Below are 12506 nucleotides of genomic sequence, written 5' to 3' on the forward strand. Positions count from 1 at the left end.
CTAATGCCCAGCATTACTGGAGCTGGACAGGGTGTGAAACAGAGCAGGATTTGGCCCAATCACCTGTAGAATGTGCTTCTGCCACCACTTCTCCTTATAGTTCAATTTCTTTAAATCTGAGGTGAAACCCACAGGACACTTGGTACAAAAATCTGCTTTCAATAATGAAGTGCCCAGTTTAGCTGCTAAATTTAAAGCAAGGCAGGGCTATCATACTTTATATTTTGTTGGATATATTTTCCTGTTTTGTGGGGTATTGGCTGCATGATCTGATAAAACTGGCTAAATGAACTCTGCAATTTGTATTGCTACAACCAGGATTTTATTGGTTTGCTTCCCCCCCAACCTTTGGCTTTGTCTGTAAGGTTCATTACTTACAGTTACTGCAGAATCAATCTGAACTGGCCAAAATCAGTGATGGAATTTATAGCACAATAAATGTACTGCCATACAAGCGCTGTTACACATGAGAGGGCCGGGGAATATTCTTTTCAGCAATCCTTCTACATTGCAGCAGAGTGTACTGTTTTTATCATTTAAAAGAATCATCACAGGCATATTTTGAGAGGTGTAATCCTAACAGCTACACAGCAGATTTTCTCTGAGGCAGGTATTGTTACAGGAAAACAATATTATTGATAAAATCTTAGCATATTGGAACACAGAAGACAAACTAAACACATCTTTTTTCATTTTCCACATCAGTCCTTAGCAGCTTGATATTACAAAAATATAACTTATATAGGCCTCATTAAGAAAACATTTTAACACTTCTTGAGATATGAATTAATAGATAGTTCAGCAACACTGAAATAAGAAAAATAGCTTACTGGTTGATATTGTGGTGCATGCAAAATATGAAAAGCACTCAAAGACTATATATAAAGTATGGCATCAATAGTTCTATGTTTATAAGGTCTGTAAGTTAAGATTTACATTGCTATTTAATCTATTTTTCTTTCTTTCTAAGTGTCTATGTTATGGACATTTTCTATTTTACATCGTTTTGAAACACAGAAAGTTTTAACTTTAGCCTGATGCATTGCAAAAAACTATAGAAAAGATAGATGGCAGGCTGTCTCCCCAAAACTCAATTTCATAATATGCATGTGATTGCTAATAGGCAGGCACTAAAAACAATTTTCCTTGATGGAGAAGAGCTGATAAATTGTCAACATAAACTTCGTCTGTGGTTGCTCCAGTGATCTAAAGCTCTTCTGTGAGTTTTGTACCATCAAAAGTCTGCTTCTTACAACCGTATCAAAATTTATGAATGCATCTAACTATAAAGTGACTGAAAAGAACCCATAATGCATGTTTGTTTATTGTGCATCAGCTCTTTGCTTCTTCAATACATGCAGAAAAAAAATTGTCCAGTTTCCCCTTTCCTGACTCTCTATGTCTGGTAATGAAAAAGCCAGACTAGATGGAAGATTTTCCTGAGAATTGACTTAAACCAAGGACCTACTTTTAAAGAAATCTTAGCTCTTAGAGAGAGCGATGAACTAATCTACATGACCTTTGTAGATATACAACTATTTGAACTACCATTAGCATTGATAGCATTTGATTATTTGGTAAAAAGTAAATCTCCGACCACTTGAGCAGGGAAAATAAAAGCCAACTCAGCTAAGATACACTAGTGTTTCATATTAACTTCCCCAAATTTTATATACTAAGTTGAGACATTATAACCTAACCCCTACTCTACCCACTGGGTCCCAGGCCTGTTTTGGGGAAGGTGAATCTGGGGTGAGGGAAAAATTCCTTTGCAGTCCCCCCTCCTACTTCTCCTCCCTCCCCCCAAGGAAAAGGGCAACAAGTGTAATAGCCACAGCAGATCAAGAGGGAGCATAGTTCTTTTGCCAAGTTCATGAGTGGGTGGGTGCTGCTAGCCCCATCCCAGTACAAGAGGGCCTCTCTGGGGCTGCAGCAGGAAGGGAAGTGCAGTGACCTTCTCCTGACCTCACCCCAACTGATTGCTGCCCTTCTCGCCATCTCTGTAAACCTTCCCCTTCCTCCACACACATTGTCAGGTAGTCCTTAAAGGGACAATGCCCCTTTTCTTCCAGCTAACTGGACCAGTGTTTCCCACCTACACATGGAAGGCTGTGCTGAGCACATATCATTGGTCAGTGGTAAGACTATAAAACAGTATAATCAGGGCCTTCTAATTAGGAAGAGACATCACTTTTTCTATTTACAAGGAGGTGATCATCAATGTAAAGTGAAGCCATGGTATTATCCATCATTCTTAATACTTCTTTTTTGTTAAAGAAATGCTATCAAGGATGTAAGGCTCAAAACTTGACCTGGGTTTTCTTTCCTAGGTCTTTGCAAAGTCTATAAGATTATTCATATTTCCACCTTATTTAAAAAATAATGATTCAGTGTTCACTTAGAGGAAAAAATAAAGAACAATGACAACAGCCCACCGCTTATGAAGGACTTAAGCCTGCAGTAATTAATTCAGGGAAAATTCCCACCAAATTCAATGTGACTTTTGCCTAAGTAATGATTGCTGAATTTAGGCAGATACGCTTGTTAAGGCATGTTTGCACAGATTCACTGAGATGTTCAAGTACCAGAGTGGCAAGTACTACATAAATATCCAGATTAGATTAATTAGGATAGAGGAACAAATTAGACAGACCATACAATTACAAGTCAGTATGCCACATAAGGGGCGGGGGAGAGAACGGTAGTAAAGAATCCAATTTCAGCTAGAAGCTTCCAAAGTGATTTTACAAACAAAAGTGTAAAACATATTGTTTACAAATGATGAAACAGACCTTGACAAGCAATTCACACAGCAATGTGTGCAAGAAGTTCAAAGAGAGAATGAAATACCTATTCATAAAAACATGTAATAAGTCACCTACTCAGAGCTCAGACCTCTGTACACATTCTACATGGGTTCTGGAATACCAGATCTACAATTACATTTGGATGAAAAATTATCCTGGGATGTAATATACTGGATTGTTATTTTTTGCTTGTTTCCCAGGTATTGATGGAAATTTAGAAAGCCTTGCTCTTCCACAATTATTACCAAAAACTGATTACTTTCTTTTAATCAGTTATAAAACAGTTTGTTTCTAAGAGAGAGGCTATGCTACAAAGTATAGTAATAACAATTAAAATTACTTATTTCATACTGGTTATAGATATATTAAAGTGTATAAGCTTCAGTCAGTATAAGCCTTGCTCAGCTTTCTTTAAAAGCATTGGGAGTAATAAAGACTTCCATTTTATCTTCAGTGAAATAATACTGTTGAAATATTACCTCATTTTTGATGTCAGCGATGATTTCTTTTTACCTCCATGATGTCAAAAGGGAATTATTATTATTAGAATGACAGCTTCCTAATGATGCTGTAAAAAGGAGACACTGAAATCATTACAACCAAACATCTACATTGTGCCTTCTCTAAGATAGGAGTTAACTTTACTGGAGCTTTACTCCAAGCTTCCTGGCGAATACAATTATTCCTTTACTCTTATAAATGTATAAAACTTATAGTTATTAGAATAAATCAAGGACAAGTACCTCAGAATTTAGAAATGGAAGCATAACCTTTTTTCTTTATTTTTTTTTCCCTTTAAAGGCTGTGTTTCAAATAACTCTAGATACATGGAGAAATGGACATCTGAATGTTCTTGGAGTTGTAGAAAAACCAACCTATTTCTGAGATATATTGATAGAGCTAAAACAACTAGAGGCCAGGTTTCCCACAAAGAAAGGCAGCAGCAGCATTCAAGTGTACTATCCCCTGTACAAAAGTCACTGCACCAAGATAAAGCTACAAACACAGAGGATCAGGATATCAGACAGTGGTTCTGCACTCTGTCACTGGCTTCATGTGTTACATTGAGCAAATAATTTAACCTCTCTGTGCTCTGGTTTCACCATCTGTAAAATGGGAATAAAAATACATATACATCTTTTTAAATCACCTGGAGATCCATAGGGCAACACTGCTTTATATGAATGCTAAATATTACTATTTCTAATAAGCAAAACCGGGTTACAAAAACTATGGACATTGCACCTCGTGTAGCCATTTACACATGTAAAAAGTGAATGAACAGTGAGAGCAAAACACCCAAAAAGTGAGTGAATGGAGAATTCTGATGTTACCATTTTGCACTCACTTTGCCTGGGTGAAGCTAAGTAAGGTGCAAGGCAGTGCTGAATTAGGCCTTTTATCCCGACACATCCCGATGCATTTTACACAATACTTAATTACTATTTCTTTTTTTTTTTCCCCTGGAGAAAACATTTACTTTCATTTAGCGTATCTATAAAATGGCACAGACCCAGGAGCCAAGGAACAGAATGCTGGCCAATTTGAAATGCTGGCTATAAGCTGGAAGTCCCACTTCCCAAACAGCATCTATAGAATGTAGGAGCCAGCTAGATCCTAAAGCCTATAAATCTTTGGAGCTGGAAAATATATTACAGTTTTGAAAAATGATTGAGAAAATTCATAAAAAGTATTCATTATTCGGTATAAAAGAACAGACTTGTGTATTTTTCTACGTTATCTTTGACACCTCTGTTTAAATACGAGCCTTCGTCTTCTCCTTAGGACTGTCACTAACTTTTCAGGTGGGCAAAAGCTCAACAGTCCAACACCACAGCCCAGCCCATGAAATTACAAACTACCCCTCCAGATGGAAGCAAGACAGAACTGGCTCCTGCTTGCTTGCTAAGCCTCTTCTCCCTGTCCCTTTCCTCTCCCTCTCCCAGGAGGCCCTATATTTTCTCCTATTCTGGCTTCCAGGACAGAGAGATTAAGTCTTTGTCTCATCTCTTCATGGCTGTTCTGCGAGGTGAACCAGGGAAGTCCTTTCCAGTGTTCCCCATGAGGGTTCAGGTTAAACATCATGCTGCTGGGTCTAATGGTTTATTGTTTGGCATTTCATTTTAACAGGTCAACAATCAAAACAAGTGAAGTACCAATCAGGGGAGCTGAACTATCAGTTCCAGGAGCCTGGAAGAAGATTTGGCAGTACACCTCTATTAGGTGTAAGGATGGGCTACGGTTCCATCACAGACTTCCTGGGTAAGTCACTTAATCTCTCTATGCTTCATCTGTAAAATGGGCTGAATATTTTTCCTACCTCAGAGGAGTTTTGCAAGGATAAATTTATTAATATAATGAAGGTGATGAACACTAAATATTAGGCAATAAAACAATAATGACATCATGATGACTATGCAGGTGGGAATCTAAATACAAAATAGCAGAAAATTTTAGAAACTAGAGAAGAAACATTGGTAAAAAATAAAAAGTAGGATGTAATCATGCTTTCCCAAATTCTGCTTAATTATGCTGTGGAATCATAATTCAGTGTTTACAACATCGTTGTCCAATGCCATAGAAACAAATGGATCTGTTACATCAAAAACAAGGCATGAAGAATTGCCACATGGACAGACATTGAGCTAAAATGGGTTATATGGCTTCAACAAGGATAGCTTTGATTAAACTAACAAAGAAGTGGCCTGATCCTAATGGAGATGTGGATGCTCAGCACATCGCATTTATATCAGAAAAATGGTGACAACAGTGAAGAAAAAATTACAACAGTGAATGGATTCATGATTATGTCAGATATATTGGAAATCTTTAATGAGCATGAAAACTCTTCATTATAGGTATTTTCTCTACTATTTTTTTCACTTTGAAGGGCATATGATTTCAAAAGATGGCAAATTTACTAACAAGTCCCAACCTGTGTAGTTGTTATACAATTGCATGGTTGTACAATCTTAGTCCTAAATCAGTTAGACAGACGCCATTCAGAATGTGCTGTTTATTTATAGTAAGGTATATATTAAATGATATAATTAACTAGATTATTGCATTTAGCCACTGGCCTCAGTAGAAGCTGCTATACAGCCTCCCTGCCTCAGACAGGAAAATTGTCTCCCTCAGCACCCTGGACCACTCCAGGGGCTAATGTGGAGGGAAGTAGGGAGGCAGGGCCATGGCTTTGCCTCCTTCCTGCACAGTCCCTGCCCTCTGTTGAGTACAGGAATTGCAGTTGTCCCTGGCAACTATGCTAGGTGCATGGGAGTGAGGAGACTGGTGAGGAGATACTGCTTTACCTCCTTTCCTCTGCACGTCCTGCGCAAAAGTTAGGAATAATCACACTTTAGTAACTGAATGGAGTCTTTGAATTTGGTGAATAACTCTCTTAGGAAGATATTTTTATTATATTGTTCAGAATTTTCCAAGTAATTTTCTTAGTAAAATATTTACCAACTGATCCAGACCAAACAATGAAAAATGCTCCCTTTTTAAAATTTGGTCCCAAGAGTTCTGTGTATTTTTGTTCCCTCTAGCAAAACAGTCCTACAAACAACAAATACACACCTCCACGCCCATTTTTGTAACATCTAAGGAACTTGTCATACTTTACTCTTAAATACCAAACCAGTTATTCCCCCAATTCATCATATCTTCATTTAGCTTCAGCAGGAAAAGAAGAAGAAGCTGTTCAGATCTATCAGTTACTTCCACTCACTGGTACTACAAGGGGCAGTTTCCTCCATAGAGGAGCTGATTTCCTGGAAACTTGGGCTTCAACTTGTCCCCTATTCCAGTCCTATCCATAGCCGCTTGTTACTTATAAGGGCTAGAAAACAGTAGGGAGAAGGCATTTACACAAGCTTATCCTTTTCACTATTGTTCTGTACTGTTGCTAAAAGATGATCCATTATATTTTGGATAAATGTTTACATACCATGGGGTACTGCACTGTTCCCTGCCAGTTCCTATCCTACAACTATATGCAATATTTAAAAGAAAAATGAAGGCATGTTTGCCTGGGCATATGAAAGTTAACGCATGAGGGAAGCAGTTAGTCTAGGGTGAACAAGAAGAACACTCAAATGGAAACAATTACATTTATTCTTACAAAAATATAATTACTTTTATAGATGCAGAATATTTCAAACACATTGGGATCACTATGGAACTAATTATAGAGCCTTCTTCTGGAAATAGTCTTTTTATCTCACAGTTCACCTGACTTTCAGAAGAGCACTGAAACATCACTATTAAATTATCTGCAAGAAGTCTGATTGTACTCTTACTTATGCCAGTGTAAAATCAGGAATAGCTCCACTGAAGCCAAAGGAATTGCATTGGAGTAAAACGGGTGCAAACGAGAGGAGAAGCATACCTAACCTCAGAGGTTTAACTTACTATATCCTTGTGATTATGGATTTTGGATCATGAGCTTTATGCTTCCAAATCAGCCATTGCTAACTTCATTTAACCAGATCTGGGTGACATGTAGAAACTGAGAAATGAATGTTCTTACACAGATATATTGAGCCGAATTCAGCCCTGCGATAAGCAGATACAACTCAATGAAATTCAATTCAGTTTCACCTGTGTACAGCAGTTTTGAATCTGGCTTACTGTTGCCAGCTGAATAAAATATTACCACCACTTGCAGAAAGATGGACTGTTTCTGCAGAAAGGAGCAGCCATGTGGTGGTCTTCTGCACTAGCTTAACATCAGTTGCATTATTTTCAATCCATTGCCTCCTTGTTTTTTCCAAGCCTACTGCGGATGACAAAACTGAGCCACTGTGACAGGGGTGGGATGAGGGGTGGAGTTAGCTAAAAAGGGACACACAGCTAAACACTTTATAAAATATTTACATGGGGAACGGGAAGTGGGCCATACCTTCCACTGGCTAACCAGAGCAGCAAGAATGAACAGAGGCTGCTGGCAGTAGCATCTTCTGCACAAAAGATCCTGCCTGCTCAGAAAGGATTCTGGTGAGTGGACCCTCACAAGCACCGTGGGGCTCATATTGCTGCTCTACCAAGCATGTTGATCCACTGCCAATAATCACTCACTGGCTGATGATAACAGTAGATGCGCTAGTCAGCTCTGGGGATTGAATAAACCTCTGCTTCAACAGACCCTTCCCACTTGGGAATGTGGTGCATGCTAGGCATTGCTCCTAGCACACCCCTATGGGCCATCAGGTATTGTGTCCAGTTATTTTTGTGGTGAGAAGAGAGGGCCACCATTCTTTTTCCACCACTCTCTGCTCATCAGCACAGCAAATGATAAGATCTAGCCCTGCATCTGTATGGATGTAAGTTCCTGCCTTACTTACAAAACATTTACTTATGTGTTTAAAATTCACATAACTGCTCAACTAAATCACATGCATACTCCCCTATACATTAAAAAATCCAGATGAATGTAGTTATCAATGAATGTGCTGCACATATGCTGTAGTTTGTGATCCTTTTTAAAGAATACCATAATTAGGTTCTGTTCTTCTTTCTTGAATATTTTAACATGTATAGGACTGACTGCTGATCTCACACTTATTTTACACCAATATAACCTCACTGACTTTTAATGGAGTTAACACCAGATTTAAGATGTTGTAAGACCAAAATCAGGGCCACTTGTTGCTAAATTTGTGATGATATTCTCTGTGTCTGTTTATTCTCTGAAAAGTGGATTTATGGATGGAAATAACTGATCTCTCAGAAAGAGTGAGTTTGCTTAACTTAATATTTTAGTTCTCTGTAGAATCCAGTTTTTGAGCTACGTCAGCTCCCATTTACACAGTGTGGAACATTTTGCACCTGCAGTCATAACTCAAAGACTGTATGAAAATTTAAGACAAAACTTGAGGAGAAACAATGATTTAGATGTCAGGAATATTGCATCTGTGGTCATCATGAAAAAGTTAGGATCAATGAGCAAAGCCTGAGGGCAGGTCTATATTAGAAGCAGTACATTGGTGCAGCTGTACCAATGCAGCTGTGCTGCTGTAGCACATCTGGTGAAGACGCTCTATGTGACGGAAGAGCACTCTCCCGTCTGCAAAATTACTCCACCTCTGTGAGAGGCAGAAGCTATGTAGGCGGAAGAGCATCGCCTGCTGTCACAGTGCTGCTGTGGACAGCACTTAGGTTGCTGTAATTTTTGTCACTCAGGGGGTGTCTTTTTCACACCACTAAGTGACATAAGTTAGATCAACTTAAGTGGTAGTGTAGACCTGCCCTGAGTCTCTCCAGTTTACACTGACTGCTACTGAAAAGGCCTTTTACATAAGAATAGCTAGATACCTTCTTACATGGTATGTATCAAGATATACTTGAGCACCTCAAACATATTTATGAATGCATTCTCTCAACATCTCTGTGAGGTAGGGAGGTGCTGGTATTCTCATTTTAAGTATGCTCAGCATTGAAAACAAGAGCTTGAGAATAGGTGCTATGTACTTTTGAAAATCTGGCTACTTTATTTAGGTGCTTAAATAGGAGCTGAGCCCTTTTGAAAAAATGGCCCTATCACTTACCTAAGATCTTATAACCACTTTGTAGCAGAGCCAGGCAATGAACATAGATCACCTTAGTCTCAAGATAACGGTCATCAATTTACATGGCCAAATTCTAGATAAGTTCTTCCTCTCTGACAAATTACCTGTGAGTCTCCTCATTGCTCAGGAAACTGGGTTATGTATGTGCTGACATTTAGAAAATTCTCTGTATAATATGTTTCCTGATGTTGGTTTCTTATTCCTCTTTCCCTGGATTAGTGTGACTCACGGTGGTATGGCTGGAGTCTTGTGATGAAATTTTGACTTCTACAGCTTGCTTCTTGTGTAGAAAGGTCATGCTGTGCTCTAAGGTCCCATCTTATCAGGAAAGCCTGACAGAAATTCATTTGTGAGATCCAAAAACGAAAAGGATTCAAGGAACAAAATAATGAAAGAGAAGTAAAGAATATAGGCCAAACTATTCAAGCTTGGTTGGCTAAACGTATATTCATACTTGGATACCACAATAAAAGTGGTCAGATTTTCTTGGGTGTAACACAGCCACAACTTGCACTGACGTCAATAGTAGCTGCACGTGATCAGCTCCCCCTGCAAATTTAGCTACTGAATATTAACATTTTGGTCTTTAGCTCTAAAGATTCAGAAAGACATGTCTGGAATCAAGCAACGGGTGCACTAGTTCTAGCCAAGCAATACAGACTTGGTGACCATGAATTCATTTATGGTTCGTTTAAATCTTTTAATTAAATTTAAAATAAGAAAGAAAATATGGAGCAAATTCTGGCCTTCCATGATTGTGCTGCACCATAATTGTTTAAATAACAAAGTGGTGCCAGAAATGGTTCCAGTAGTAGAGCCATCTGTTGATGCCAAACAGGATAGCTGAAAGTACATAGTGGGCCACACCCTGGTAGGCCTTTAAAAAAGAAGCAGGCCTTCCACACCTAGTTAGTATCTACTGCAGCCCAGTTCTAGGCCAGTGGTTCTGATTTAGGAATCTGATTTATTTTGTGTACCCCAAGTTTCGCCTCACTTAAAAACTACTTGCTTACAAAATCAGACATAAAAACACAGACGTGTCACAGCACACTATTACTGAAAAATTGCTTACTGTCTCATTTTTAGCATGTAATTATAAAATACATTGCTTGGAATATAAATATTACATTTCCGAGTGATACTTGAGCCTCTTTTCCACTTGTAAAGCTGAAGCCTGAGCCCTGCCTTCCATAACTTAGCTTCATGTGGCATGGGGCCCGCAGCAATTGCCCTGCTTGCTACCCCATAATGCCAGCCCTGTGTATGTCTCCATGATTTTATTGTTTATTGACTGCATCCCGTCTGTGACTTTTAATAAAAATACCCATGCCAAAATCACAACCTTATATGTAAAGCAGTATAAACAAGTAATTGTCTGTATGAAATTTTAGTTTGTACGGACTTCGTTAGTGCTTTTTATGTAGCCTGTTGTAAAACTAGGCAAATATATAGATGAGTTGACGTATCCCCAGGAAGACTTCTGCATACCCCCAGGGATATGCATACCCCTGGTTGAGGACCACTGGTCTAAAGCACAGACATCTTGCAGATAAACATCTAAAAACTTATAAGTGAGATTTTAAACGGCACAAAGGGCGGGCAGACATCCAATTCCCTAAATTTAGGAACCTAAAACATTAAACTGAGGTAAACTAGAAATTAGGGGGAAAAATCAGGAACCTTAAGAAAATGTTTTGACATTATGAGAACTGCGAATACAAATGTAATTTTTGGATTTCAAACTTTATATGGTGGTCAAGTACGCAATGTGACTGTAAAGGCTGTCCCATCCTTTAGACCAGCATTCCTTGCAGGCTATTGGGCAGAAGGGTGAGGACATAGTCCCACCTCCATATGAGGGGCCTAGCATCCTGAGAGCTGCAGAAGTGTTAGATTCTAATTATCACAACATATCATAGTGGATCAGGAAATGCATCATTTGACTTGAATTAAGTGTGGTTTTAAATTAAAACTGACTTTGATACATGTCTAAGAGTAGAACAATATGAACACTGAAGGCAGGTGTGAGTGTTTAGTAGACAAATGGGGCATGGCCCCCACCCGAGAGGAAAACAAAGAGGGAAGCAGATAAAAGTGGAAAGAAAGAAATAAAAAAAAAACCCCAAAAAACTCTAAGTCTCTTTATATCGATGAAAGAAGGCAGAAAAAAGATAAAGTGATACATTTCTAGCAATGAGAAACACAGTAAGCCCTTGGCATCGTGTATTTTAGATAACAGCTGTAACAGTATTAAATCCTGAGGTTTGCAGTGAATTGAACTATTATCATTGTTTCTTTTTATTTTGTTTTCTTTGTGTTTTGTCAGATGACTACATGCTTTTTTTGTTTTTTGGTTTTTTTAATTTTTTTTTTTACTTTATGTTTTTGGTGTACTTCCTGAAAATCTAATACAGCAATGTATGTATAGTCTTCCCCTATGAGAACCCAGCATAAGCATGTAAGTACTACTAATAAATAGGCGAAGCTCCAGTCAGGAAAAGGAGGAAGATGAAACATATTGAAAAGAGAATGAGGTGGAGGGGTCAGTTAAATCATGCAATGATTTCCCTATTCTAGATAAAAACAGTTGTTTATAGGAGCATAATTTATGGGAGAAGAAACTAGGCTCTTATCTGTAGTGATAATTTAGGACTAATTAAATCTGTCCTAAAGGGGGATGGACTAGATCAGCTGTTCTCAACTGGGGGGGCCACGAGCCAGCTTCAAAGGATCCACAAACTTGGACCAGCATTAGACTGGCTGGGGCCCAGGGCAGAAAGCTCGGAGCCCTGAGCCCTAGGCCCCGCCGCGCCATGGGCCCCAGTCCTCACCACCCCACACAATGGCTGAAGCCCAGAGCGCCAAGCCCTCCCCCCCAAATGAAGCCCTGAATGCCCCTTTCCCAACTTCCCTGGAGTTTTTATAGCATGCTGCGGGGGGCTCAGTAAGAAAAAGGTTGAGAACCCCTGGATTAGATCAATCCCACTGATTCAGTAAGCTCATTTTCTGACCTGTTCTCAATCTTATGTAGTTTCTTCTGAGGCCCAAGCACCTCATGGATCATCTGATTCACTTGCTGTCTAAATAAGGCATTTATTGTGTTAGTCTCTAGAGTAGCGGGTCTTACCGA

The 12506-nt window shown here is 38.9% G+C and overlaps 1 protein-coding gene across 1 annotated transcript in view; it reads right to left on the reverse strand.

Annotated features, from left to right (window-relative positions):
- The window catches only part of NPAS3 (neuronal PAS domain protein 3), an 813175-nt gene that overhangs the window by 56970 nt on the left and 743699 nt on the right, over positions 1 to 12506 (reverse strand). The window lies entirely within an intron of this gene.

The sequence above is a fragment of the Emydura macquarii genome, unplaced genomic scaffold (assembly GCF_026122565.2).
Source record: "Emydura macquarii macquarii isolate MOO-44397 ecotype Brisbane River unplaced genomic scaffold, CSIRO-AGI_Emac_v2 contig_374, whole genome shotgun sequence".
Classification (NCBI taxonomy): Eukaryota; Metazoa; Chordata; order Testudines; family Chelidae; genus Emydura; species Emydura macquarii.